At 35.4% G+C, this 27052-nt stretch overlaps 1 protein-coding gene across 1 annotated transcript in view; it reads left to right on the top strand.

Moving 5' to 3' along the window:
- The window catches only part of Erbb4 (erb-b2 receptor tyrosine kinase 4), a 1078513-nt gene that overhangs the window by 207644 nt on the left and 843817 nt on the right, over window positions 1-27052 (top strand). The gene's annotated exons all lie outside the window — the stretch shown is intronic.

Here is a 27052-nt window from a genome sequence, read left to right on the forward strand (position 1 = left end):
TTGGTGGGCTCCCAATAAATCAGATCCACTGTCACAGTGGGTGGGTGTATCCCTCGTGGTCCTGATTTCCTTGCTCATGTTCTCCCTCCTTCTGCTCCTCATTTGGACCTTAAGAGCTCAGACCGTTGCTCCAAATTGAGTCTCTGTCTCTACCTCGATCCATCGCCAGATGAAGGTTCTAAGGTGATATGTAAGACATTCATCAGTATAGGATAGGGTCATTTCAGGTTCCCTCTCCTCAGTTGCCCAAGGTACCAGCTGGGGACATCTCCCTGGACACCTGCGAACCCCTCTAGAGTCAAGTCTCTTGCCAACCCTAAGATGGCTCCCTTAGTTAGGATATATACTTTGCTGCTCCCGTATCCACCCTTCCTATATCCCAACCATCCCAATCCCCCGAGCTCCTCCCATCCTCCCCTTCTCATGTTTCTCATCCCATTTCCCCTTTGCCCCATGCCACCTCACCCGCAAGTTCCCAGTTTTTGCCCTGCAATCTTGTCTACTTCCCCTCTCCAGGCGGATGACTATACGATTTTCTTTGGGTTCACTTTCTTATTTAGCTTCTCTAGGATCACAAATTATATGCTCAATGTCCTTTATTTATGGCTAGAAACCGATTTTGAGTGAGTACATCCCATGTTCCTCTTTTTGGGTCTGGGATACCTTACTCAGGATAGTGTTTTCTATTTCCATTCATTTGCACGCAAAATTCGAGAAGTCATTGTTTTTTACCGCTGAGTAGTACTCTAATATGTATGTATTCCACACTTTCTTCATCCATTCCTCCATTGAAGGGCATCTAGGTTGTTTCCAGGTTTTGGCTATTACAAACAATGCTGCTATGAACATAGTTGAACAGATACTTTTGTCATTTGATGGGGCATCTCTTGGGTATATTCCCAATAGTGGTATTACTGGATCTTGGGGTAGGTTGATCCCAAATTTCCTGAGAAATCGCCACACTGATTTCCAAAGTGGTTGCACAAGTTTGCATTCCCACCAGCAATGAATGAGTGTGCCCCTTTCTCCACAACCTCTCCAGCAAAGGCTATCCTTGGTGTTTTTGATTTTAGCCATTCTGACAGGTGTAAGATGGTATCTCAAAGTTGTTTTAATTTGCATTTCCCTTATCGCTAAGGATGTTGAGCATGACCTTAAGTGTCTTTTGGCCATTTGAATTTCTTCTGTTGAGAATTCTCTGTTCAGTTCAGTGCCCCATTTTTTTATTGGGTAATTAGCATTTTAAAGTCTAGTTTCTTGAGTTCTTTATATATTTTGGAGATCAGACCTTTGTCTGTTGCAGGGTTGGTGAAGATCTTCTCCCAGTCAGAGGGTTGCCTTTTTGTCTTAGTGACGGTGACTACAAAAAGAATGGCTCTTAATTCGGCCACAATAAAAGGTTATGACACCAATCAACTTTTCCCAAGGAAATGCATCCTCTTTCTGTAACTCATATTGTGTTTGAAGAATTTGCAGGGTTTAGGTTTCCAATTTAACTTCAAGGAATCATTGATAACCTTTTAAAAAATCTTTTAAACGGGAAGAATAATGTTAAGGCCAAGATATTTTGTCAGTATATATTGCTCATCCTTTGATACTTTAAACAGAGACTTTCTAGAGGTTATACTGTATAACTTCAAATAACTTTTGGTCTTTGCACATCTTCAGAACCTTTTATAGAAATATCAGTTGGAGAATGAATTTAGGTAGGAATGATTGACATAAGAAATGCCAACTCTCGAGTTGTAAACAAAACCACTTCCATAGGCTCATTCATTGATAAGCAGTTATCCAGGATCTTGCTTCCTCTGCAGTGAGGAACATTTCCTGAGTACTTCAGAACAATTTCACTATTTCTTAGAATAATTATTGGTGCTCTTTAATCTGGTGATATTTGCGGGAATAGGAGGCTCATATGAATTTAAGCTCAGTGATCAATCCAATGACTTGGATATTCCCAGGAAAGCTTTCCCAGACAATATCACACAGTTTTAGTAACTTGACCCATCTAATCTCAGTCTTTTCTATGTTAAGATTTCTAAAGACACTCCAAAAATTTTTTTTCTAGAATGAAGAGACAGTAAAAATGGGATTTTGTTGTTTAAAAATTCAAATATATAGGAAATCCAATCCAGTGTGTCTCTGAGCTATTAATTAATTAATTAATTAGACTTTTAGTTGTATTGTTTGGTTTGGTAGTATGTGTGTGTATAATGTGAGATCAGATAGTTGTGAACTTCCTGATTTGGGAGCTGGGAACCTAACTAAGTTCCTTTGCTAAAGCCATCCATATGTGTATTAGAATTAACTAAGTATTCAATAGAGCTAAATTCTAAAATTTAATTATTTTTCATTGATTCTTGTTTTTTATGTGTCAATTATTAAGTTAAAAATTATGAACAAGGAATCATAAAATTTTCTAAGATGTTTAAATAGATTTCTCTGAATTTGAAGAATTAATTTAGAAGGCTAGATAAGCTGGTACATGCTTATAATCTGAGCACCACAAAATTGGAGGCAGGAGAAGTATAAGTGTTGAGGGCAGCCTGGACTACAGAACAAAAGAGTTAACAATGTCCTTACTTAATATTAGTATGTGAATTTATTCTGAAACTCAGCTTCTTTCACAAATCTGGCAAGTTAGGAGATGGGACTTAATAAGAACTGAATAAAATAGGGAAGAAATGTGAATTTGATGAAGTTTGCTGGCAATTAGGACAATTTATTTCACTATTAACATGACAGGCTCGAAATAGAAATCAGCTATGGATGAAAATGCAGTTCTGTTTCTGGGGATTCCCAGTACCATGTAATTAAATTATAAAAGGGGGTAAAGAGTCAAAGGGGTGTCTGTAAAGATGCCTGCTGCGGGGAACCCATCAATCTTGTTTGCATTTGCTGCCTCCCTGTAGGGAGTGGTGTTTATTTGTGAGTTGGTGTAATTTGGAATGTTTTCTGACTCCAAATGTCATATTCCAAGTGGAAAACAATAGTCTTGCTGAATAAGAAACACCAGATGCAGTATAATATGTTATTTTATGTGTGGTGGTTGGTAAGGTGGTATCGGAGCTTTTACATCTTTATTTGGAAGTGAAATAAAAAGACAGTATCAGTACAGATTATCTACCGTCACATAAAAAGAGAATCCTATGTTTCTAACTGAAAGCATTGGATTTGAATTATCTATTATCATAATCTGATGTCTATTTATCTTTCTGTCAGCTATCGTCTATGCCCCTTTCAACATTCATCTATATCTACCATCTATATACCTATCAACCATGCATTACCTATCATTAGTCTTTTGTCCATATATAATCTATTTACATCTAGTCATCTGTCCATCTATCTATCCAACCATCTGCCTATTTATCTATCATTCTATCATTTATCTATCTAGTATTTAACTACTATCTATGTGTACACATTTATAAATGTACCTACAACTCAATTGTCTCATTATTTACTATTAACTTATTAATAGCAGAAACAAGAATATGTTTGGCACATTCAGTTGAACAAATATAAGAGGGTCCAGCTTATTTTAATTATTTTAGCTGTAGTTACGGACTATCATATGTATGTGAGTCTGTGTAGATTGTGTATATATATATGTACATTTTTCTTAATGTAGAAGAAAATACAGGTAATAATCTATAACTATATCAATTTTTAAATCAATTATGATTTAATTTTTATTTGCACTAAGATGCATTTTCATCAGTTTGTGGATTATGTTTCCTTACAATAACTCAATCAATAAAATCAACAAATTAGATTATGATGTATTGCATTGTGGTTTTCATTATGGTAAGGAATATTAAAAATGTTTTCAAAATACTAAAGAGCCACTGCTTTTGTTTCTTAGTATCATTCATGATAACTTTCCTGGCTTGGGAAAATACCTGACTGTAGTACTATTAAGAGGAACAGTTGTGCCAACCAAAACATAGGGAGTATAAACAAAGTTATAACAAGGATGGAATTTAGTTTTTTCTGTATAATATTATACAATAATGTACCACTTATTGTTATATTAGTAATATCACTTTCATTAGCAGAATAGAATCCGTAAAATATTAAATGAAGTGACTTACATGAAGAAATTACTTAGGGCCTCTACTCAACAAATGGCATATGTTAATACAGATCTTAGGATGCCACTGGGTTTTCAGTTAGGTGATTACTTTTAAAACCAGTAGGAACTGGATTTAATTCTACTTAATACACTGAAGTGAGAAGTTTTCTAGTTTTTGCATTTCTCTTCAAATGAATTGATTAATCATAATAAAATAATGCAATGTTAATTTGTTCTTCGTAATCTCACAATATAGAAAAGGACATGTTATTTTTGATCAAGTCCTCCAAGTGGCATCATTTATTCAAGAAACAGTCTAGTACAATTCTAAAATATACAGAATGTTGAATATAAGCTAGGTTTCATGGATGCTTTTTGTGTACTTTTGTACTTTAGAATATTTTTAAACACACAAGGTAATGGAAATGTGTCTTCATTTCTACGAATAAAATTATAAAAATTATAAAAAGACATAAATACTAAAGCCAACATAATTTTCCCTGATTAGTCCTAACATGGGCCAAACTTAAATTAATTTTAGCAGAAAAATTTTATAAAGTATACAGCAAAATGTTTTTATTAGTAGTATACTAGTATATTAGTATGCTAGGATAATATTTCCAAATTCCTGTCAAGTTTGGAATGTCTTGTGAAGTAATGACTTCCACTGGATTTACATGATTGATTGGTGGTGAAGTATAAGTTGGCAAATAACTCCTCTCCACCAATACCAATTGTACAGTTTAAAATAATGTCTTCTTCAGTATCCTTCTCTTCTTTTATAAGTTTATTTTGCATGTTCTATTTATCAGTATTGTCTCCTGTGATGGAAATATGGATATGATGAATTCTTGACATCGAGAAAGTTAAAATTTTATCAATAGATAAAAATAAGTAAGCAATATATGTTATAAAATACAAACTATGGTAGAAATGTCTATACAAGTATGGGTTTGCTGACAGATTGCTTATTTTTCTCTGTGGTTACCTTTCATAGAATTGTGCTATATCATTGCTGAAGGAACTTTATAATATTACAGCTAAGGTCATGTGAGCTTGAAACATACGGTAAATATAAAGAACTAGATATAAGTTAATATTCAACTATAGAGAGATCCAGGTTCTAGCCTGGACCACTTAAGAAACCAAGAAGAAAGGCTGGGAAACAATATGCCCTGTCAAGTAGAGACTGTTTGATGTAGGGGTCTTATGTAGACTTATGAATACAGCAGGAAGTATGGTTTACCGAAAAGAAAGTGACTAATTGTGCACATTGACAGTATCAGTTGCTTTTTAAATAAAGCAAAGAAACCATAACTAAATCCATATCTCAGGTTTGGACCTAACATACGCAAAAAATATACTATTTTGTCAGATGATAGATGGAAAACAGAATTCTGGAAACCATCAAGTATACTTTGGACAAAAATAACTTTGAGGCCTAATTATGAGCAAAGAAAGAGATATGTTGAAAGATACAAAAAAAATTAGGCTGTCTCAAAAGGTACAAGAAATTTTTGGTCAAAAGAGAAGAAAGATTCTGAACAGGAGGACCAGGAAAGTAAAGCTCCATCAGTCCTGGGACCCTTGGCTGTCGTTAGCAGATAAGACTCATCAGAGTGAGAAAGCAGAGGTCTGTGTGGACAGGAAAACTATGGAACAGCACGCGGTGAAGGAATGTCTATACCACAACTTTCCCTTCATGTTGTCTAGGTTTCATTTGCTTAAATAGGTTTCTATTGGAGGCAAGTCATCCACTAAGCTATATTCGATGAATATTTATTCCTATAAATATTTAATTGACACACCCTTCCACTCGTTTTCTCCTCTGTCATTTCTGTCTCTGTCTCTTTATCTCTCCCTCTCATGCGCGTGCATACGCGTACACACACACGCACACACAGAGAAGCACACAGAGAGAGACCCACACAAAGTTGTTTTTTGTTTGTTTTTGTGTTGTGTTTTTCCAAGATAATGTGCCATGTAGTTTTGATGGGACAGGAACTCAAGATGTAGACCAGTGTGGCCTTGAACACAAAGAGACCTTCCTGATTCCCTCTCTTTGGTGCTGGTTTTTGAGGGTGTGTGCCACTGCTTCTGGCATTTCAATTTAGTTTTTTAAAAAAGATATTTCAAGTGTTTTTTATGTATATTAATCATTTAAGAAAGATTTTTAAAAGTACCTCTTTCTGATAAGTCAATTTGCTTTCCTTGTCTGGAACCTTCCTTTTTGCCATCCTAAAAGTCTATTCTCATTCTTGTTGTGGATTCTCAGAGTTTTCAGTTGATTTATTGAACATTTCGAGTTCATACAAGGTAGCAGTATCTTGAATTTCTATCTCCAAATTTTAGTTTTCTGGAAACATTTTTGAACAGATCACATTGTCGATGATATCACTGCATTAAAATGTCTAAAAGTTGCTATTCCTATAGGCATGCATAGAGATGTGCATAAAGGTCAAAACATGAGTATAAAAATGGTTAAATGGTTTATATTATGTCTTCATATTAGGTATGTTGTCTATTTTCAAAGATTCTTTTCTTTTTTTCTCTTCATATACTTTCTATCTTTTGGAAGTGTACAGTTTGACAGTTGTTTCTTCTTTCTTACTCATCTGCCTTGTGTTGATAACTCTAAGGCTAGCTTACTGTCTCAGGGAATACACAGTAACTTAAAGGAAAGATATCACTGGTACAAAGATTAGCTTCAGCGTTTAACTATTTGTCTTTACTTGAAAGCTATTCAGTTTTATTTGAGTTCTCTATCAATCAGATTTGATTTGGGTTCATAAAGATATTGATGCTTGTGGGGAAAGGAGCGACATTAAAAATATAGTGACCTGAATAATAAGTTAGAAATATCTAAATTTAATTCTTGGATATATTTATTATTCAAGAGTATTGCCAGACTCCTTCCCCTCTTGGCATCTGTCAGAGTTGAACAATATAAAGAATGTGCTAGATCTTGTCTTCAGAATTTATAAGGATCAGACATCAGTGCAGCGGAGCTTCTTATAACCAGGAGGCTGAGTCTAAGGGAAAGCACTTCATGTGAAACCTTTAACTAGGGCGTCATTCCTCTGTTGACATGATGACACAGAAGTCATCAAATACACTTACATAATCACAATACTGGGTTGGTAATGTGAACTGGAGAAGTCCTGAACATATGTCTGAAGTTCTACATCACCAGTGCAGGTGATAGCAGAAAGACATCTACTGAAAGGTGTCTCTTCCTGCCCTTTGTCCTAGTCAGTGTTAATCATGACACCAGAATTCAATGTCTCTCAGCTTCTTTCTGGCCTGTTTATAGCTGCCATGCAAATGTAAATCTGCCCAAACCCTGTCCTCTCTCTGGCCTGTCCCTACTTCCCTCCTCATCTTCTCTTTGCTTTTATTCATTAATATTAACAACGGTTTATATCAATTAAATATAATAGCTTGATGGGAAAAGTAGGTAGTGTATTTAAATTAAAATAAAAAAATCTGTATTTCCTCTGTTTTCTTAATGGTTACAATAAATGCCATCATAGAAAGAAATTCTGCTAATTACTTAGGCAAAACTAAAATATTTATTCGTGTTTTACGGGAGGTCATAATGTTTTATCCTCTTGGAAGTTTATAAAAGCAGTTCATTTCTTTCTTCAATTACAGAAATTATTTGACATTTGAGATACTGGTTTCTGAATAAAAAGCGAGAAAGTGATTACTTAGAAAAATTGGAAACCCATATTTTGCTAATCTTTTATTGTACTGCAATTATACTAGGTAATAAAATGGAATTTCATCCACCCCTTATTTTGATGGCCCATAAATTAAAACACATGGAGCTATGGAGCAGGAGATTTTATGCTGCTAACTTGAATCTCTTACATTTCACAGAACAATGATAAGTGTTCTGAAATGAGAACATTTTATACAAGTAGCTCTGTGTTTTAGGACAAATACATGTAAACATTTTCAGTAAATGTATTACAATTTTATCAGCACATACAACTTCAGAACTGAAAGTTTTCATTTTGTATCAAATGATACATTATACCACCATAATGATACCAATATAGGCTTCTAAACATGAATGGAATAGTTGAGATTATTTAAGCTTCTTTTCCAAAATCATCTTTCTGAGGCAGGAGGATGATGAGTTTGAATTTAAAGTGAACTGAGTTATACAGTGAGTTAAGTGTAGTGAACAGTACACAATTAGACCCTGTGCCCCCAAAAGAATAAAAGCCATCATCAAACAAAAACAACTAAGTAAAATGAAATACGTAATTATTCCAATAAGAATGGCTGTCAAGATAAAAAACAAGATAATAAATTCAGGAAAAGATGTGGAGAGAGGGAAGCCTTGTACCTTGTAGGTCAGAATGACCACAGCTGTTATAGAAAATAGTATAGAAGCTTCTCCAAGCATTGTGGGTAGGGCTATCATATCATATCATATCATATCATATCATATCATAAACAGTTCTACTGTTGAACTGCTTTTTATTCGATAAGGAAACCAGTGTGCCAATGTCATACTTGCTTACACATGTTTACTTTATTCATAATATCCCTTCCATGAAAGCAACCTAAGAATCCATTTACCAAATATGGATTGAATATTGTGTAGCTGTCAAAAAGAAACAAAAATAAATCCTGCCATTTATGACAGCATAGACAGAATGGGAAATTATTAGATTAAGTGAAAAAAGCCAAATACAGAAAGACAAACCAGGTACATGCCACATGATCATATGTGTGCGTGTCAAAGGGAGGTTTTCATAGATTGTGGGGGAAGAGAGAGGAGGGAAGGATGCAAAGAGTTTATTGATAAAAACTAAACTCAACTGTAGGCAGGAATAGACATTCAGAGGTGTTAGTGCATGTCAGGTTAGCTGTGGATAATAATTATAAACTCTTCATTTCCGAAAACTAGGTAAGGAAATTTCAAACGTTTTTCCCACAAGGAAACAGCAAATTTTTGAAGGGATAGAAATTTTCAGTGTGGCCTAAACTGTATAGACTTAATACACACATCAAAGTATCACACAGTGTTCCAGTAATGTGCATCCTTTTTAATGAATTTTTTGGAATATAACTTTAAAAATTCAAATATAAACATAACCAAGCAAGCCTTACATAAAATAAAAATGTCTTATTAATAGTCCTATTTACATTAAACTGCTTACATTGCTTTAATGTAATTATTATGTAGAATTAGGAGTGTTTCAAAATGTTAAAATCAAATACAAATGAATATGGGTCAAAGGGAAAATGAAACAAAGCACAACTTTCAAGTGGAGAGTCTCTGGGGACCTGTTCGGCAGAAGGGCATGGTGTTGGATGTAATTTGTTTATTGACAATCCGACAATGGTGCAGTGAACCAGCAAACATCACAAAAGTAATGAATCCTTTCCTTTTTTAAAGTAATTATATTTGAACAGTTCAAATTAACCTGTGTTTTGAGGCTACTGCTTGGGTGAACTAATTCGCTGATGTAATGACTTTTCACGTTTTTGCTCCAATGATTTAGGTAAGAATGGAATGGAAAGGAAATTCTGAGCCTTTGAGTTTATATTTTAGTGAAAAAAAATCAATTGTTTTCACCCTGGAATATTTGTAAAGTATCTCTACAGATAAAATATTAGATATGATAGTTAAAAATGTCAAGTTGGAAACAAATAAAATTGTTGCGATGCTATCCTATAGTACTGAAAATAAAACAAACTCAATTGAAAGAAAGTTGGTGAAAAAACTATTATAAATATTGCTTTCTAACAGTATACTGCTGTTTGGCTGAGCCATTGGTGTTCATTATTGCAGACAATATGATTTGGGAGGACTATTATCTCTATGTCTTGGATGGTTGATATCATGCTGGCATTATTTGAAATATTATTTCTAAATATGGTCGATCATTAACTTGTGGCCTTACCTCATTATACACAGATACTCAGTATCACAACACAAGAAAATCTCAATGGATGTTAAGCAAGTTTTCACAACACCCAGGATGGTTCATTGTATATACTCCATACTCAGTATATAACCAGGATATGAACTCAGTAAGAATTGTTGCATTGTATGTTTTAGAAAACACAGATTATTTACTTTGTCATTTTTATAAATGATTCCTGATTTTTATGTTATATCTTTATAAACTAGAAATATCAAATGAACTGTGCACCTTAAAATGAAAAGATGACAGTTCTTCAAAAATGATTAACCATGTTGAGGCTTGGATCTGAAACGGTTTCCACATGTGCATGCATTTAATGCAGACATTGCTATTGTGGAGGGCGTGGATGAATTGGGAGTCCCCTATGTATGCTGAAATATGTTTTATTGCTATTTGTTAGTAAAGAAGCTTCTGTGAACAATGGCTTAGCAGAATAAAGCCAGACATGAAATCATGAAATATGAATATATATATATATATATATATATATATATATATATATAGAAAGAGAGAGAGAGAGAGAGAGAGAGAGAGTAGGCGAAGTCAAAGAGACACCTTGTAGCTGCTGAAGGAGGACACCAGAGGTTTAGCAGAAAGCCACAGCCTAGTGGCAATACAAAGATTAATAGTAAAGGTTAATTTAAGATGTAAGAGTTAGTTAATAAGAAGCCTGAGCTAGTAGACTAAACAGTGCTATAATTAATATAGTTTCTGTGTGGTTATTTGGGTTTGGGTGGCCAGTAAATGAACAAACAGTCTCCATTTACAAAAGTGGGACTTCTGGAAGGGTGGGCTTGGCTGATGAAAGGGTGCCACTGGGTATGGGCAGTCACTTCTAGATGGATGGTTTGCTTTCTGTTACGTTAAGATGTGAGCAATATGGAGGAGGCAGCTTCTGCCACTGTCCAAACTGCTTGAGCTACTTTGATTTTTCAGCTATGCAATATAGTCTGAAATCTATCTACCATCTATCTATCTATCATCTATCTATTTCTGTCTATCTCTCCCTCTCACACACATCAATAGAGTATTATTCAGACTAAAAATGTATAAAGCTATGCCATTTGCAATAAAATAGATGTTGCTGAATATAATATTTTTAAGAGTTATAGGCCACAGTCAGAAAAACAGTAACACATGCTTTCTCTCATAGGCTAAAGCATACTTAAAAGAATAAGTTGTAGGGTTTGGAGAGATAGCTCAGAGGTTAAGAGCACTGTCTGCTCTTCCAGAGGTCCTGAGTTCAATTCCCAGCAACTACATGGTGGTTCACAACCATCTATAGTGGGATCTGATACCCTCTTCTGGCATGCAGGCATACATGCAATGCTCTCATACATAAAATATAAATAAAATTGATAAATAAATAAAAACTTTTCAAAAAGTTGTAAAATAGAAAGGCTACTGCAAGGAGAAAAAGTGGATCTAGAGGTAAGGAAATAGTGTTGAGATAGATGGCTATAAACACTCAAGATAAACACATATAAAAATATATTCTTTTTTTTTTTTTTTTTTTTTGGATTTTTCGAGACAGGGTTTCTCCGTAGCTTTTTGGAGCCTGTCCTGGAACTAGCTCTTGTAGACCAGGCTGGCCTCACACTCACAGAGATCCGCCTGCCTCTGCCTCCCGAGTGCTGGGATTAAAGGTGTGCGCCGCCACCGCCCGGCTAAAAATATATTCTTTAACCCATCGCTTTGATGAATAGATGATAATGAAACATTGAAAATATCACCCGTTTTTGTTGTAGTTACCACCACCATCTGCAAACAAGTATTTCACAGTCAAAGAGAAGCTTGATAGGAAATATACAAACACCTTTCTTCGCAGGTTGAAGAAAATAATATCTACGTCTTTGAAGAAATAATTAATCAGTACCTAGTTAGGTTTCGTCAATTTGACACAAACTAGAGCTATCAGAGAAGAGGAACCTCAGTTGAGAAATGGCCTGCAATTGATGTCTCTAAATATGTAAGGCATTTTGGTTTCTTTTTTTCTATTTTTTAAACCACTGTTTCTTTTCTTTTCTTTTTTAACATACCAGTCACAGTTCCCTCTCCTCACACTGCCCACTTCCTTTCACCCCATCCCCATTTACTTCTCAGAGATGGTGAGGCCTTCCATAGGGAGTCAGCAAATCTGTCACATCACTTGAGGCAGGACCAAGGCCCTCCCACCTGTATCTAGGCTGAGCAAAATATCCCTTCATAGGGAATATGCTCAAAAAAATTCAGTTCATGCACTAGGGATAAATAATGGTTCCATTGCCAGTGGCCCCACAAACTGCCCAAGCCGTACAACTTGTCACCCAAATTCAGAGTTCCTAGTTCAGTCCAATGCAGGTTTCTCAGCTGTCAATCCAGAGTCAGTGAGTTCCCACTAGCTGTTCCTGGATGGTTTTCTTGGTTAATGGTTGAGGTAGGAGGGTCCAGCTGATGGAGAGGAGTGCTGCCCCAAGCAGGAAGTCCTGAATAATATAAGAAAGAAGAGAAAATGAAAAGCAAATCAGAAGCAACCCTCCCCCGTGGCTGCTGCATCAACTCCTGCCCTCAGGTTCCTCCACTACTTGATGTCCTGCCTTGATTTCCCTGGGCAATGACCTGGGATCAAGATGTATAAGCCAATTAAACCTTTTCCTTCCCATTGTCATAATCTCTATTAGCGCTATAGAAAACCAACTAGTACATAGGACTGTAACCTCAATTTATAATGCTTCCTTAAGTTTTGGTTATTTTCTGTCATATCTGACTATTAAAATACGTCTTTGCTAAATTCATTGTTAACAAAAATGTTATTTTTATGTATGGAAAAATGAAAAAGTTTTATTAAGTATTTTAAGATGAATTGGATATACCAAACACAGGAAGAACTGAGTTCTCAGAGAACATAAAATAAAGAAGAATCCTTTTACTTTACTAGTGTGGGACACAATATGAAATAACATGATGCTGCTCAGTGGCCGAGGACTAATTATGGTAGATATTGAAGGCAGCTAGTGTCAGATAGTTTGTGAATGTATAGAATATCATTTTGTTATTCTTGACAGTAGAGTGCAGCAAACATACACTTTTAATCTTCTAAATTGGAAGACACAATAAAATGATCCAGTCTCAGTCTTTCTTTTGTGGAGGGAGGCTTGCTGAATACATGCTTTGTAGACACTTATCTCTCTTGCCAATTTACATAGCATAGAGTTTATCTTCAAGCAACAGAAGATGAGTGAAAAAAGTTTAAAATTAATAATAAGAAGAAGACTAAAATGCCTTTCCTAAAGCAATCTAAAAGTTCGGACCTTTGTCTATGCTATTAAGCTGGGACAAACTCTCTTTTGATTAAATTATTTATAAACCATTTAGTTCTCAAAAGAGGCCCTTTACAAAACACTGTATATGAAAATTATTGTAGTTTCACAGTAAGAGTTTTGCATAATAGCTCACATTTCAAAAAATATACAATGAAACCATCACATATCAAATTGATCACTTATCTTCAAATAAGATTATGATTTTAATAAATAGTTTATTTTCTATGGCTATGTCTAACAAACATATTTGCAAATTTTTGTGTCTGTACACTTATGGTAAAACATTTACGATTATTAATTAATTTAATAATTAATGAGTTGTGTGTATACGTATGAATGCAAGTGTTTATAAAATGCCATGTGTATGGCGTAGTCTGTGCATATAAATTACAGAACATTTACAGCTTGTTTCTACTGCATGGATCTTGGGGATGGGACACACATCCTCAGACTTATAAATAGGCAACTTATTCTTTGAACCTGACCGAAATATTTTTCAACAGTTTAGAATCAGTTTTGCAAAGTTTGTTTTGAAGTAATTCACATGTCATTCAAGTACATGGTGCAGTCTGTTGTTAAAGTATGTGAAGAGTTAAGTGATTACTGCTATAACATACTTTTAGAACATTTCAACTGAAAAGAAAACTCATCTTATAGCCATTACCTCCCTTTTACCTACTTCACATTCTTGTCTCAAGCCCCATGACACCACACACACACACACACACACACACACAGATATATATCATTAGATACATTAACAATAGTTGATTTAAAAAGCTGGCATGAATCTAAAAGAGAACAAGGAGTGGTAGATGGTAGAAACGGTAAGAAAAATGGTATAATTTTAATGTTAAAAAGGTAATTAGAAAATAGACAATGGAGTCATTGCTTAAATACATACATAGACACACACACACGTAAAAATTTGAAATTACTTCTGCCTGAACATTTTGAATACTTCTCCTTAATTACGTTCTAGATTTTCCTGGAAATATTTCCCATTATATGTATCAAAAAAGCAATGACTTCAATATTAATTTTAATATCTAATAAATCATTCAGTTGCTTGAGCCTTCCAGTATTTTTTGTCTTTCAGTTACATTTATTATTTTTTTTATTCTTTTTTAATTAAAATTTCCAACTGCTCCCCGTTTCCCATTTCCCTCCCCTCCTCCCACACATTGCCCCCTCCCCCCACTCCCCTCCCCCATCCCCACTCCTCTTCTCCTCCCCCCAGTCCATTCCCCCTCCCTCTCGATACTGAAGAGCAGTCCAAATTCCCTGCCCTATAGGAAGACCAAGGTCCTCCCACTTCCATCCAGGCCCAGGAAGGTGAGCATCAAAACAGGCTAAGCTCCCACAAAGCCAGTTCATGTATTAGGATCGAAACCTAGTGCCATTGTCCTTGGCTTCTCATCAGCCTTCATTGTCCGCCATGTTCAGAGAGTCCAGTTTCAACCCATGCTTATTCAGTCCCAGTCCAGCTGGCCTTGAAGAGCTCCCAATAGATCAGTTCCACTGTCACAGTGGGTGGGTGCACGCCTCGTGGTCCTGATTTCCTTGGTCATGTTCTCCCTCCTTCTGCTCCTCATTTGGACCTTAAGAGCTCAGACCATTGCTCCAATTTGGGTCTCTGTCTCTCTCTCGATCTATCGCCAGTTGAAAGTTCCTGTGCCATTCTCCTTGGCCTCTCGTCAGCTCTCATTGTCCGCCACATTCCGAGAGTCCAGTTTTATCCCATGTTTTTTCAGTAGCAGTCCAGCTGACCTTGGTGAGCTCCCAATAGATCGGCCCCACTGTCTCAGTGGTTGGGTGCACCCCTCATGGTCCTGACTTCCTTGTTCATGTATTATTTGTAATAGCCAGAACCTGGAAGCAACCTAGATGCCCTTCAATGGAAGAATGGATGAAGAAATTGTGGAATATATACACATTAGAGTACTACTCTGCAGTAAAAAACAATGACTTCTCGAATTTTGCATGCAAATGGATGGAAATAGAAAATACGATCCTTAGTGAGGTAACGCAGACCCAAAAAGAAGAACATGGGATGTACTCACTCATAATTGGTTTCTAGCCATGGATAGGGGCCACTGAGTCTATAATTTGTGATCCTAAAGAAGCTAAACAAGAGGGTAAACCCAAGGAAAAACATATAGATATCCTCCCAGCTATGGGAAATAGACATGACTGATGGGCAAAAAATTGGAATCTTGGGGGTGGGGTGGGATGGGATGAGGGGTGATGGGGAGAGAAAAGTGTGAAGGAGAGGATGAGGGGAACTGGGGGAATCGGGATGATTGGGGATAAAGGAAGGTTGGATAGGGGAGCAGGGAAACTCATACCTTAGGTAAGGGAGCCACCTAAGGGGTGGCAAGAGACTTGAACTTGGAATGGCTACCAGATGCCCAGGGCAATGTCCCCAGTTAGTTCATTGGGGCACCTGAGGATAGGGAACCCGAAATGAACCTATCCTATAATCATACTGATGAATATCTTGCATATCGCCATAGAACCTTCATCTAGCGATGGATGGAGATAGAGCCAGAGACCCACACTGGAGCACCGGACTGAGCTCCTAAGGTTATAATGAGGAGCAGAAGTTACATTTATTATTTACAAAACGAATATGTTCACTTTATACCTGTTACCACTTGTCTGAAACACTTAAGTTTTTAACATTCATGTCAAATGAATTATAAACTGTTTGCTTTAAGAAACATGGAACACTCAATTACTCACTGCAGAATTGATCTTTTTTATCTCAAAGTTTCCTGAATGTATAAAAATGTCGTTTTCGTTCAGGATAAAGAATAATGAGAAATCAAATCTAATTATAGTTCAGTTTCCATTCTAGCAAAATATACTTTTGCATCCTGCATGCTATTATCTAAGACAATGTTAACAAATTTATTTCATAATCAGAAATGGATTGCCACCAATTAATCTGAAGTGTCCTTCTTATATAACAGTATTAACTTTTGCTAATATTTATATTTTTAATTGGTAAGTGTGATATGATTATATATAGTTAAGAATTAAAATACAGTGAAAAGTTGAGATTAGACTCTGAAATCGGGCTTCATCAAATAAGTTTAACATCAAAAAGATGTGATCAGGATGGAAATGCAGATGTCCTGGGAGAACAAGTATTATCTATGTTGCAAAACCATTACCAAGCTGAGGGTTTTCTCATGCTATTGTAGTCTACCAGTGTTGAAGCCTTGAAGCTGGTATGGAAGAGCATGGAGTAGCAATTCAGGGCAAAGTGGTTTAAATCTGAAAATGATGCATATGTGTGTGTTTTTAAATTTTTCATTTTATGTAAGTCTCTCTTAGGGTGCTCATTGTTGTTTAAATTCTTTGGGATTATGATTTTGGGCTGGTTTTCTTTGCTTTATGTTTAAAAACCACTTATGATTGAGTACATGTGATAATTGTCTTTCTATAGCTATGTTGGTTACCTCACTCAAAATGATGTTTTCTAGCTCCATCTGTTGGCCTGCAAAATTCAAGATGTCATTACTTTTTCTGCTGTGCAGTACTCCATTGTGTAAATGTACCACATTTTCTTTATCCATTCTTTGGTCAAAGGGCATTTAGGTTGTTTACAGTTTCTGACTATGACAAACAATGCTGCTATGAACATAGTTGAGCACATATCTTTGTGGCATGATTGAGCATCCTTTGGATACATCTAATCTACATGAGAGGTAGAAAAAGACAAAATTCTCCCGAGTAAATTGGTAGCATGGGGACCTTGGAAGAGGATTGAAGGGGAGGGGAGAGGAAGGGAGGAGAACAGAGAAAAATGTAGAGCTCAATAAAAATAAAAAACATTATGCTGCAATACTTATTATATATTAAATTACAAGGTATACACAAAAATATTTCATTTTATCCACATTCAAGTAAAGAAAACTGACAAACAAGATTCAGTCTGAAGGGCCAGCCTCCTGGCACACAGGCCATAGGGGAGAATACGCAAACAGAGGAATAAAGGGCTGTTGAAACATTGTCTAGTACAGGGATAGAGAAAGGTAAGAAACCCTAATTTAGCTAGGAGAGTTTCATATTCCTATTTTGACATTTCAGCAAATATTGCAATATGACTTTGAAATAGTGCAATTATTGAAGAACTGTTGTGTATGATAACTCAAGTGGAATATATTTGTCCTTTTCTTTGTATTGGCAGCAGAATGAACTCGCTCGCTATAAATCATTAGTCATTTTCTTATGCGCATATTAGTTTTCTTGTAGTAAGGAGAGAGCCGCTTGTTGTTCCCACTGCCCAGAACAAAATAATAGCACAGAAACTGTATTATTTAAATAACTGCTTGGCCTATTAGGTCGAGCTTCTTATTGGCTAACTCTGGCATATTAATTTAACCCATTTCTATTAATCTGTGCATAGCCACATGGCTGTGGCTTACCACCTGAAGTCCTGTCTCTGGTGGGGTACATGGTGTCCCTCTGACTCTGCCTCCTTTCTCCCAGCATTCAGTTTAGTTTACCCCACCCTGCTCTATTCCTCTGTAGCTCTGATATAGGCCCAAAACAATTCCTTTATTAACCAATGGTATTCACAGCATACAGAGGGGAATCCCACACTATGAAATATTAGTGCAATTATTGAAGAACTTTTGTGTATGATAACCCAAGTGGAATATATTTGTCTTTATGGGACAAGGAAGAGAGAGCAGCTTGTTTATCCCTGGCCGCCCAGCTAACTTGCTTTTGAAATAATCACACAGAAACTGTATTTATTAAAACACTACTTAGACTGTTAGCTCTAACTCTTACATCTTAATTTAACCCATTTCTATTAATCCATTTATCGCCACTTGACAGTGGCTTACCAGCAAAGTTCATAGCATCCTACCTCTAGCGGCTCCATGGTGGCTCCCTGACTCTCTCTTTTTCCTCACAGAATTCCCTTTAGTTTTCTCTGCCTAGCTCTGTTCCCCTAAGATCAGAGTAGTTTTCCCTGTTATTGCTCTGTTATTGGCCCAAAACAGTTTCTTTATTAACCAATAAAAGCAACACATAGACAAAAGGACCTCCTACACTATCATTTTCTTTGTATTGGCAGCAGATGGAACCCACTCACTATAAATCATTAGTCATTGTCTTATACATATATTAGTTTTCTTTTTCTGTTCTTTAATTCTATATTTTTCACAAATCCTATGCTGATGAGTAGGAATAGGTAGAAAGCTTTCTGACCTGTGCAATGTCTATCTGGACATTTCTATTTTCTCAGTCCTGATCAAGTCTTTGGATGCTGAATTTCCTAATATTAAATATAATATTTCACACAATAGGAAATATCTTATTACAACTTAACTCGGAGAGACCATTTATAAAGTACCCAATGCAGAGTTGCTTCCTGTATTGAGGACTCAGACTTTTATCTGTAAATTCAGTTATCTTGTCTGTGGCTAACAAATTCTTATAGACTAGCAGCATAACTTAGTCAATACTGGGCATATCTAATTGACATAACCTCAAAAAAATAAAAAACAAAGCATACTGTTACTATAACTAACATCTCTAACTGAGCTGAAGACCCACAAAACAAAAAAAGAGATCATGGCTGGTGCTAGAAATCTAGTCAACTACCCAGAGCTAGTGAGGTCATATATATTAGAGAAGAACTAACAACTTCTATGTTACTAAACCAGCATAATGTCTAACTACACTTGAAATATTTGTCCTTAGACCCACAAATGAGTATAGTCCTTACATCTCATCAAGAAAACTTCCTTTTGCAACAGACAGAGATAAGTGCAGAAAACCACAACCTATAAAAATGCAGAGAAAGGGGAACATTGCAGAAAAGGGTGGTGGTAAGATTGTTAGAGCCAGAGAGTCACAGAGTTTTCTGTAAGACAGTGTCTCCTAACAATGTCATAATCTACTACCATAAACATAACTGTCTAAACATGAGCCAGGCAAAGATAACAACAACAACAACATGTTAAGAGGTTAGGGTGAGGTAAGGAGAACTTGAGGGCTCAACGGTACACAAAGAAATGCAAGAAACCAAAGAATATTGAGAAAAAAGCAGGATAAATGGTCTATCCCAGAGAAGAGCACACCATTAGCTATGCAATGCCGAAAGATCAGCCATGAAAACATACATATGAAGTAACATTATACATGTTATTTTAGGAATATTTATGTCTCTACATCTACATGTGCAATAACAATGAAAAAAAGGCAGCAAAGTGAACAAGAGAAAGAAAGGGTTTGTAGGGGAAAAGGGGAAGGGAAAATGATGTAATTTTATTATTATCTCAAAAATAAAAGAAATATTTTTTATAAAAAATAATGTGTTCACTAAGGGAGACTTACATGGATCTAATCTACATAGGAAGTAGAAAAAGACAAGATCTCCTGGGTAAATTGGGAACATGGGGACCTTGCGGGTGGGTTGAATGGGAGTGGGGAGGCAGGAAGGGGAGCAGAGAAAAATGTAGTGCTCAATAAAAATAAAAAAATTAAGAAAATAAAAATAAAAAATGTTAAGAAAAGCAGCTGAAGTCTGACTTGATGAATGACTTGCAAAACTGTGTTTTTGCTGGTCAGTGTTTTAAATTTATGTTCTCAAATTTCAGGCTAAAATGTATGTATTTGATTAAAAATCACACACATGTCATTTAAATAAACAAATATACAAAGGTGTCTTGTCTATATCACCATAATTTTATCATGTACTGTGAATCTTCCAAAAATCCTTTGTGTTGTTGTTACCATGCCACCATTGCAGTATCAATGAGACTCACATTGACTAAGTCCTTATACAGTCACCTAGCTATATAAAGAAACAGAAAGGGTTTGTACTTGGGCTTACTTGACTCTAAATCTTAACATCCTTTCCACTAGGCTATATTGTTGAAGTGTATAGTAATCTTTCTTTCTCTCTCTCTCTCTCTCTCTCTCTCTCTCTCTCTCTCTCTGTACATGTAATATGTATGCATGTATGAATGTATATGTGAAAGAGTAAGAATTTATATGCAGTGTGTGTTTATATACATATATGTAACTTTTTATTTAGAACAAAATGATTGATGAAGCTAATATAGTCAGTGAAAATTCTCTCATTTTTTGGTTTCAGGTTTTAAAGACAAAATCCATCTAATTTTGGTTTCAGGGGTTCCACTCCTGCTGTGCAATCCGCTAATATATTATCTCTTTAAAAAGTTATTTTGGCTTGGTGATTTTTTTTAAAGTCAATTTCTTAATGTTCTAGTTTTCTCTTATGGGTGCTTTGGGTAATGTTTTAATAGGTAAAGACTGATCTGTATGGGGTTTTATTATGTAAACAGTGATATTTAAAAAACAAAAAGTCACCCATGCATTGAAGACATCAATATATCAGAGTTTTAATTGACAACTTGCAAAGCCTGCTTGTGATTTATAGCTCGATTACAAACTCCCACTTTCTGCTCTGCCAATGGAATTGGCAATATTTTTTTAGCCCAGATGGTGCATTAGCTTTGGCCAGCTGGTTCTCCCCGTGTGGCCTCATCACAGAAGCATGCAGCTAATATTGCCACGTATGACCCAGATCAGGAGGTAACATGGCAAAGGATTCACGCCCAGCTCTGCCCTCAGGGCATATGGAAGTGAACCTGAATGAGGTTCATGCATCCAAAATTTGACACTCTGCAGTCTCCTACAGTCCATTGCTCTCCAGACATGAGTCTAGAAGCAGTTTATAGAAGTAGAGAATTGCACTTGGTATATGTGGGGCTTTAAAACTTGGCTGTAGCATGCCATCTCCAGGTGTTATATCTCAATTATTTTATTAACTTTACAATGATTATTTAAAAATCCATGAAGTATTAATTCTTTTTAATTTTGAAAATATTATAAAAGATTCCTAATATTCTGACTGTAGTTGTGATTGAATTCAGGCAGTTATGAAAAGAGGTAACTCTGACAAATTTCAAAGCCATACAACATTTGCTAGAATAATTGACATAAACTGTCATAGTTGCTAGATTCAAAAGGAATTTGTATACGTCATTTGAGTGATATTACTCTAATTTTGTCATTTAAAATAATGAACCGCATTAAAAGAACTGGGGTGGATAAACTAAGAAAATTGTTATATATTTCAAAAATATTCTTTTAGTTTATGTTAGATTCATACAATAGGAACTGAGACATTGGTTCTTCATTTTAGTATACATGTGGTTCTCTCTCTGTCAAAAAATAATTTTAACAAAGTATATCAATTCACAGCATGTTCTGCGTATTACATCTGATACTCAGCTTTCCTACTGGATTTATATGGACAAAAACTTCAGATTATCTTCATCATTAGATATTTGCAATAAAATAAAAAATGAATACTCATGATTCCATTGGAAATACAGATTTTTAAAATTTAGTTAGTTCTAGTTCTACAATGCCATAACAAGAGAGGCTATAACTGCCATCACTATACTGCTTGGTTAGTTTGCTTCTTTCTTTGAAGGAAATTAACTTTCTGGGTTAGGAATGCTGTTGGTTCATATTTTATATAAGGATTATTAATGAAATTATTTTTTTAATATTTGGACCAGATGCCTCAGTTTATATGCTTATATACTCCCATGTGTATCTCACTTAAAAATCTTATCATTTTATATGCAATCATTATATACATATGTTACATTTTCTTAGTTAATTTAGTGAGTCTTAGCTTAAAATGTAAAGTATTTAATGTACATTTAATGTAAATTTGCTTTCAAAAGTTTACATACATTTTTGAAAGTAATTCAGAACTTTTCTATTGTTGAGACCATTGTTAAAAGATGAAGTAATTGAGTTTTCATTGTAAAATATGATTTTGATAAATTGCGAATCTTGAAGTCATCTTTGAAATATTTATGACTTGATGTCTAGGTGTTTACACATTTTTTTCAGATAACAATTTTTTTTTTTGGTTGCTATCTGTTGTCACAGTCACGCGATGTTTTTCTACTTCTGGTTCATAGCTTTTTGTTTTTAATCCCTCTCTTCTCTATTCATTTATGGTTTCATTTTGTAGTCAGGACACATTTTTATACTTACAATAAAGAGTTTGGGTGACTGTGTATATTTTATTGATCAATGTCAGTCTCTACATTGCATTAAAAATAAAATGGAAAGTGATCTACTCCTATTTGATTTCAGGTATATATTACTTGGCCTATTTATCTCTTTTATTTACATATAAAATTTAATTGAACATATAATCTGCATTGATGTTGAAGACAGAAAGGATCACCATGACTTATAAGTTAAAAACCTTTTCACCAATCCTCTTAATGTTCATAAACCCACAATTCAGAATCCTGCCACTGCTAAGGCCATTGAAAGCAACAACAGAATTTTCTTACTACTTTGTGTTTGTAATTAAATAGAAATGCTTTCCTATGAGCAAACTATTTTATGGTTATACTTTTTAGACCATTCAATTTTACACGAACTAGTTTTACTTGGGAGATTAAGGTGCACTTCATTATATCATCATGAGTTTTACATGGTTATATCATGAGCAACCCAAAGTTAATTTTACAGTCAGTATTAAATCTGGCTACAGGTGGCAGTGGAATATTCAAAGATGTTGAGTCTTATATATGACATCTGACGAGTCCATTGAATACTGGAAACATTAATTTGAGGATGGATACTTACCTGAACTCACATGAAAGATTAGCAGCATAGTTCACAGTGGAGAAAGCTTTACCCTGGTACTCAGTGGATTTCTGAGAAGTGTAGCTCGCTGCTGCAGATTGGGAGTGACAGAGCATCTTACTGTGCAGAACTAGTCCATTAACAGCTGAAAATTCAAAACTCCCAGGCCAGTTTCCAGAGAATGAACATTACATTTGTAACTTCCCATGGTCAAAGGCTCCTTAGGAAACCATTGAAAGTTGACCTATGTAAAGAAATCTTTCAGTTAGATGCATTTCAGGAGCTGAAGATGCTGAGGAGACACAATACATTTTTAAGAAAGTTACACTTTGTGAAGTAAAAGTTATTTCAACATTTTTATAATAAAAAGTACATTTTTCAAAAGCATGGTTCTATTTAATAGCCAGGGATATTATGGGTTAGTCATTTGACTGCATTTTTCCCTTTTGTAACAGAAACATAATGTATAATTAGAGCACAGTTTTAAATATTCAGACTTGTATAGCTGAAGAAAAACATAATAAATATGTATTGTCAATTTCATGACCTTTCAGACACCTGCTTTGTAACCAGCTCTGTGGTGTGTGTGTGTGTGTGTGTGTGTATAACTGATTTCCATATAAAAGTAGTAACTATATACACACTGATGTACTGTTCCATAGTACAACTTTTTGACATCTGTGATGGAACCATACATTTAAACTATTTTTTATTACCCTTGTACAAATGGCCCTAATTTTCCTTAAACAATGTATTGAAATCCATTTTAAAGCAGATCGTTCCATTTCCTATAACCAAACCCAGCTAGAAACACGATAGGATTTTGCATAGGACATATCCAGGACTATCAACTTCTAAGCACTCCTTAGAGTCTTCTGCACCTGGATACTTTACTTCGTTAATTAGTATTTTTTTTTTGTAGCAAATCTTATGGACATGTAAAAGACTATTTCAGCCTCATGCTGTGTTAGGATGTGGTGATCCAACTCATGTATACATGGTAGACATTCAGCTCTTTCAACCATAGTAGATTGTCTATTTTATTGACAATATAGTTGTGTAGAGGTGCTATTAGAAAAGAAATATCCATTTAAAACAGATAGATGGGAAAATAAAAAGTTTTACCCTAAAACACTTGTATGTTGACTTGTAAACTTAATTTTTTTGCTACTTTTTTTTTCAGTTTTGTTCCATGGAGTTGTCATAATGCCTGCTGCATGGTACATTTCCAGTGATTTTTTTTTTTTTTTTGTAACACTGAAAATGTTTCTTTTTTCTGTTCGACTTTATTAGTCCATTTGCAGGGTTTCATTCTTCATGCATAATACACACAAAAAAAGAAACAGCATAGTATAAGTTATATTACTCTCAACAGTCAAACACCCCTTATTATAGGAAAAGCTTATCACTAGAAAGTTAGATCTCTGTCACTCAATCTCATATTGTTATTAGCTGTGGGCCCTAAGGGGCTAGTCTTCCCTGAAGCATTGAATCCTTTGCCATGAAATAAAGGGGTAGTTTCTAGGATTTCTTTACACTGAAGTCTAGATATTTTATTTATATTTGGATTTGAAACTTGTATTTCTTTTGCCTAGTACTTCATAGATGAAGTCTGCTGTACACATTGAACATCCAACGTGTCATTGTGCATCTCCATACACTTATGCAACAGTGTAGACATAAGCGTCAGACACTAGCAGTGTTAGTGGTGGTATAAAGTCAGAAAGAGATCCATGTGTGGAGATGACATTGGAATTCGTTTCATCACTAGGGCTCATGTTTTTCTTTTTTATCATAGAAAACTATATGCATGACTTGGGTTTTTAAAAATATAATTATAAGAACAGAACATATAAAATATGTTAATTGAAGCTGGAAAAAATCAGTGATTACTACAGTCATTTGTTTTTATTTTTGAAAACAAAGACCAATTTCATTTATTGATTACTGGTTCTCAAATTTATGCATCATATTTTGATTATAATATTTCGATACTTGCTAACAGAGGGGATACATCAATCTTATATTTTAATATTAATTTTTACAAGGCTGACAGATCAGGTGCCAGTGACGTTTCTAAAACTAACATGATGGGAGTTTAAATGACAGGCAAGCTATAAATTTTAGGATGATATAATTTGAGGATAATCTGTGGGACTAACTTTCTTTTAGATTGCTTTGTTTCCAAAATAATTCTGCTTGAGAAAAGAAAAGAAACAAAAGAAGCCCAATCGTATTGTCACTTTCTTTCTTCCCTAAAACTCGGTTGTACTAGTTAAATCCCCAGCTAGTAACTGCTCTTGCAGTAGACTCAATTCTGCCCTCAGATACTCATCCGGAACTCCCTTTGGGCCCAATTCTGCTGTCCTCCTTCAGGCAAAAACTTCTTTTGAATTTAAACAGTCTCACTCAGGTGCTGTATTAATAGGCACCAAACATCCACAAAGAAAGGCACTTGCTCCTGTAAGCACGGCTGACTCAGGATCTTTAGTTTTTCTCCACATAATCTATAAAACGATCGGGGCAATTATAAAAATCTGTCTCAGATATTTACTGACCCAGACAGTTTCTCAGGAACACTTTCTACTCTGCTAACTGGAACTTCTTTAAGTGAAGAAAAATGCAAAGTATTCAAAGACCCTCTAGTTACTTTGCTTTTAAAACTCCATTAATTCTGCACTTAGAAATAATTCTATTAAATTACCTATGACTATTAACTAAATAGAATAAACAGCTGAAGTTACTAAAGTCATCTTTTAAACTTGAATTCCTTTTTTTTTTTTTAAGTTAAATTGGTTCTCTGAGGATTCCACATTTAAATTAAACTCTGGTTACTCTCTCTTTCTTCTTACTGCCTCCCCACCTATGTCAAACTTTGCTTATTTGTCCCTTTTCCTGGATCACGGCTTTTGCTTTGTTGTCAGATTCACTTATTTTAACCAACTGGGTTGGGGCTATCCATTGTAATTGGTGAGGTTACTGCTAGGCATACAACTGAAGGGATGGACTCTCCCCACTGATGAATCTGTCCATAGGAAATAGTTCATTGCTGAGGGATAGGGTCTCATGAGTCCTTCCTCCATTCCCATCCCATACTTGTGTAGGCTTAGTACAGTCATTCATAACTGTTGAGTTCTTGATTGCGATGGCTGTGTATTTCCAAGAAGATGACGCTTCAATAGCTCTTCTTTCTGTACTCCAGCCTCTAATGTCTTTTCCTATCTCTCTTTGCAGTGTTCTCTGAGCCTTGGAGGGGACAGTGTCATTGTTTTCGGACTGAATATTTGCTGTCACTTATTAGCAATATGTACAGCCTCCATTGCATTTCATTGGAAAGAGAGCTGTCTCTGGTTAAGCCTGAAAGTGGGAGTGGTAATTTTCAATGAGAATAAACATATGTATTTATAATTTAGTTTGACAGCATGTCAATTTCGTTATTCAACTGAATTAAGTTTCTCTCTAGGTCCTGTTTTCCACGGACATGGACTTTTGAACAGCTTCTTGAGTTCCAGTTCTGGATTCCCTCCAGGGATGTGGGTCTCAAATTTAACCAGAGAGCGGTTACTTACCTCTATAACAGCTTTACCAGTATTGAACTTACCCTACTTAGCAGATTAGTTTCATAGCTCGTAGAATTTCTATCCAGGTAAAATCCTTGCTAACTCTTCACCCTCAATACCCTGTTTAGCTCCTTCTATCAGTATGATGCATATCTGGAGGGAGAGGCTTGCATCTTAGTTCCAGATGGATTTCTCTGTATAACACCCAATGAGGATGTATGACATCTTCAGAAATAGGATCATATTTTCTCATTTTGAAGGGAAACCAGAAGCAGTAGCGAGAGTCTATATTGTTTTGTGAATTCTAGGGCTTCTCTGAACAATCATTTGTAAGAAATACCCAATAATTGGCACCGGGATTTTTGTTAAATGACCCACAACTTGAAGGGGCAGCATTTTCTTTCTAGCCATGTAGGTTATGCTGGTTGTTTTTTTGTCAACTTGACATAGGGACATGTTGGAAGGGTAACTACCTATTGATGAATTACC

The sequence above is a fragment of the Chionomys nivalis genome, chromosome 2 (assembly GCF_950005125.1).
Source record: "Chionomys nivalis chromosome 2, mChiNiv1.1, whole genome shotgun sequence".
Classification (NCBI taxonomy): Eukaryota; Metazoa; Chordata; class Mammalia; order Rodentia; family Cricetidae; genus Chionomys; species Chionomys nivalis.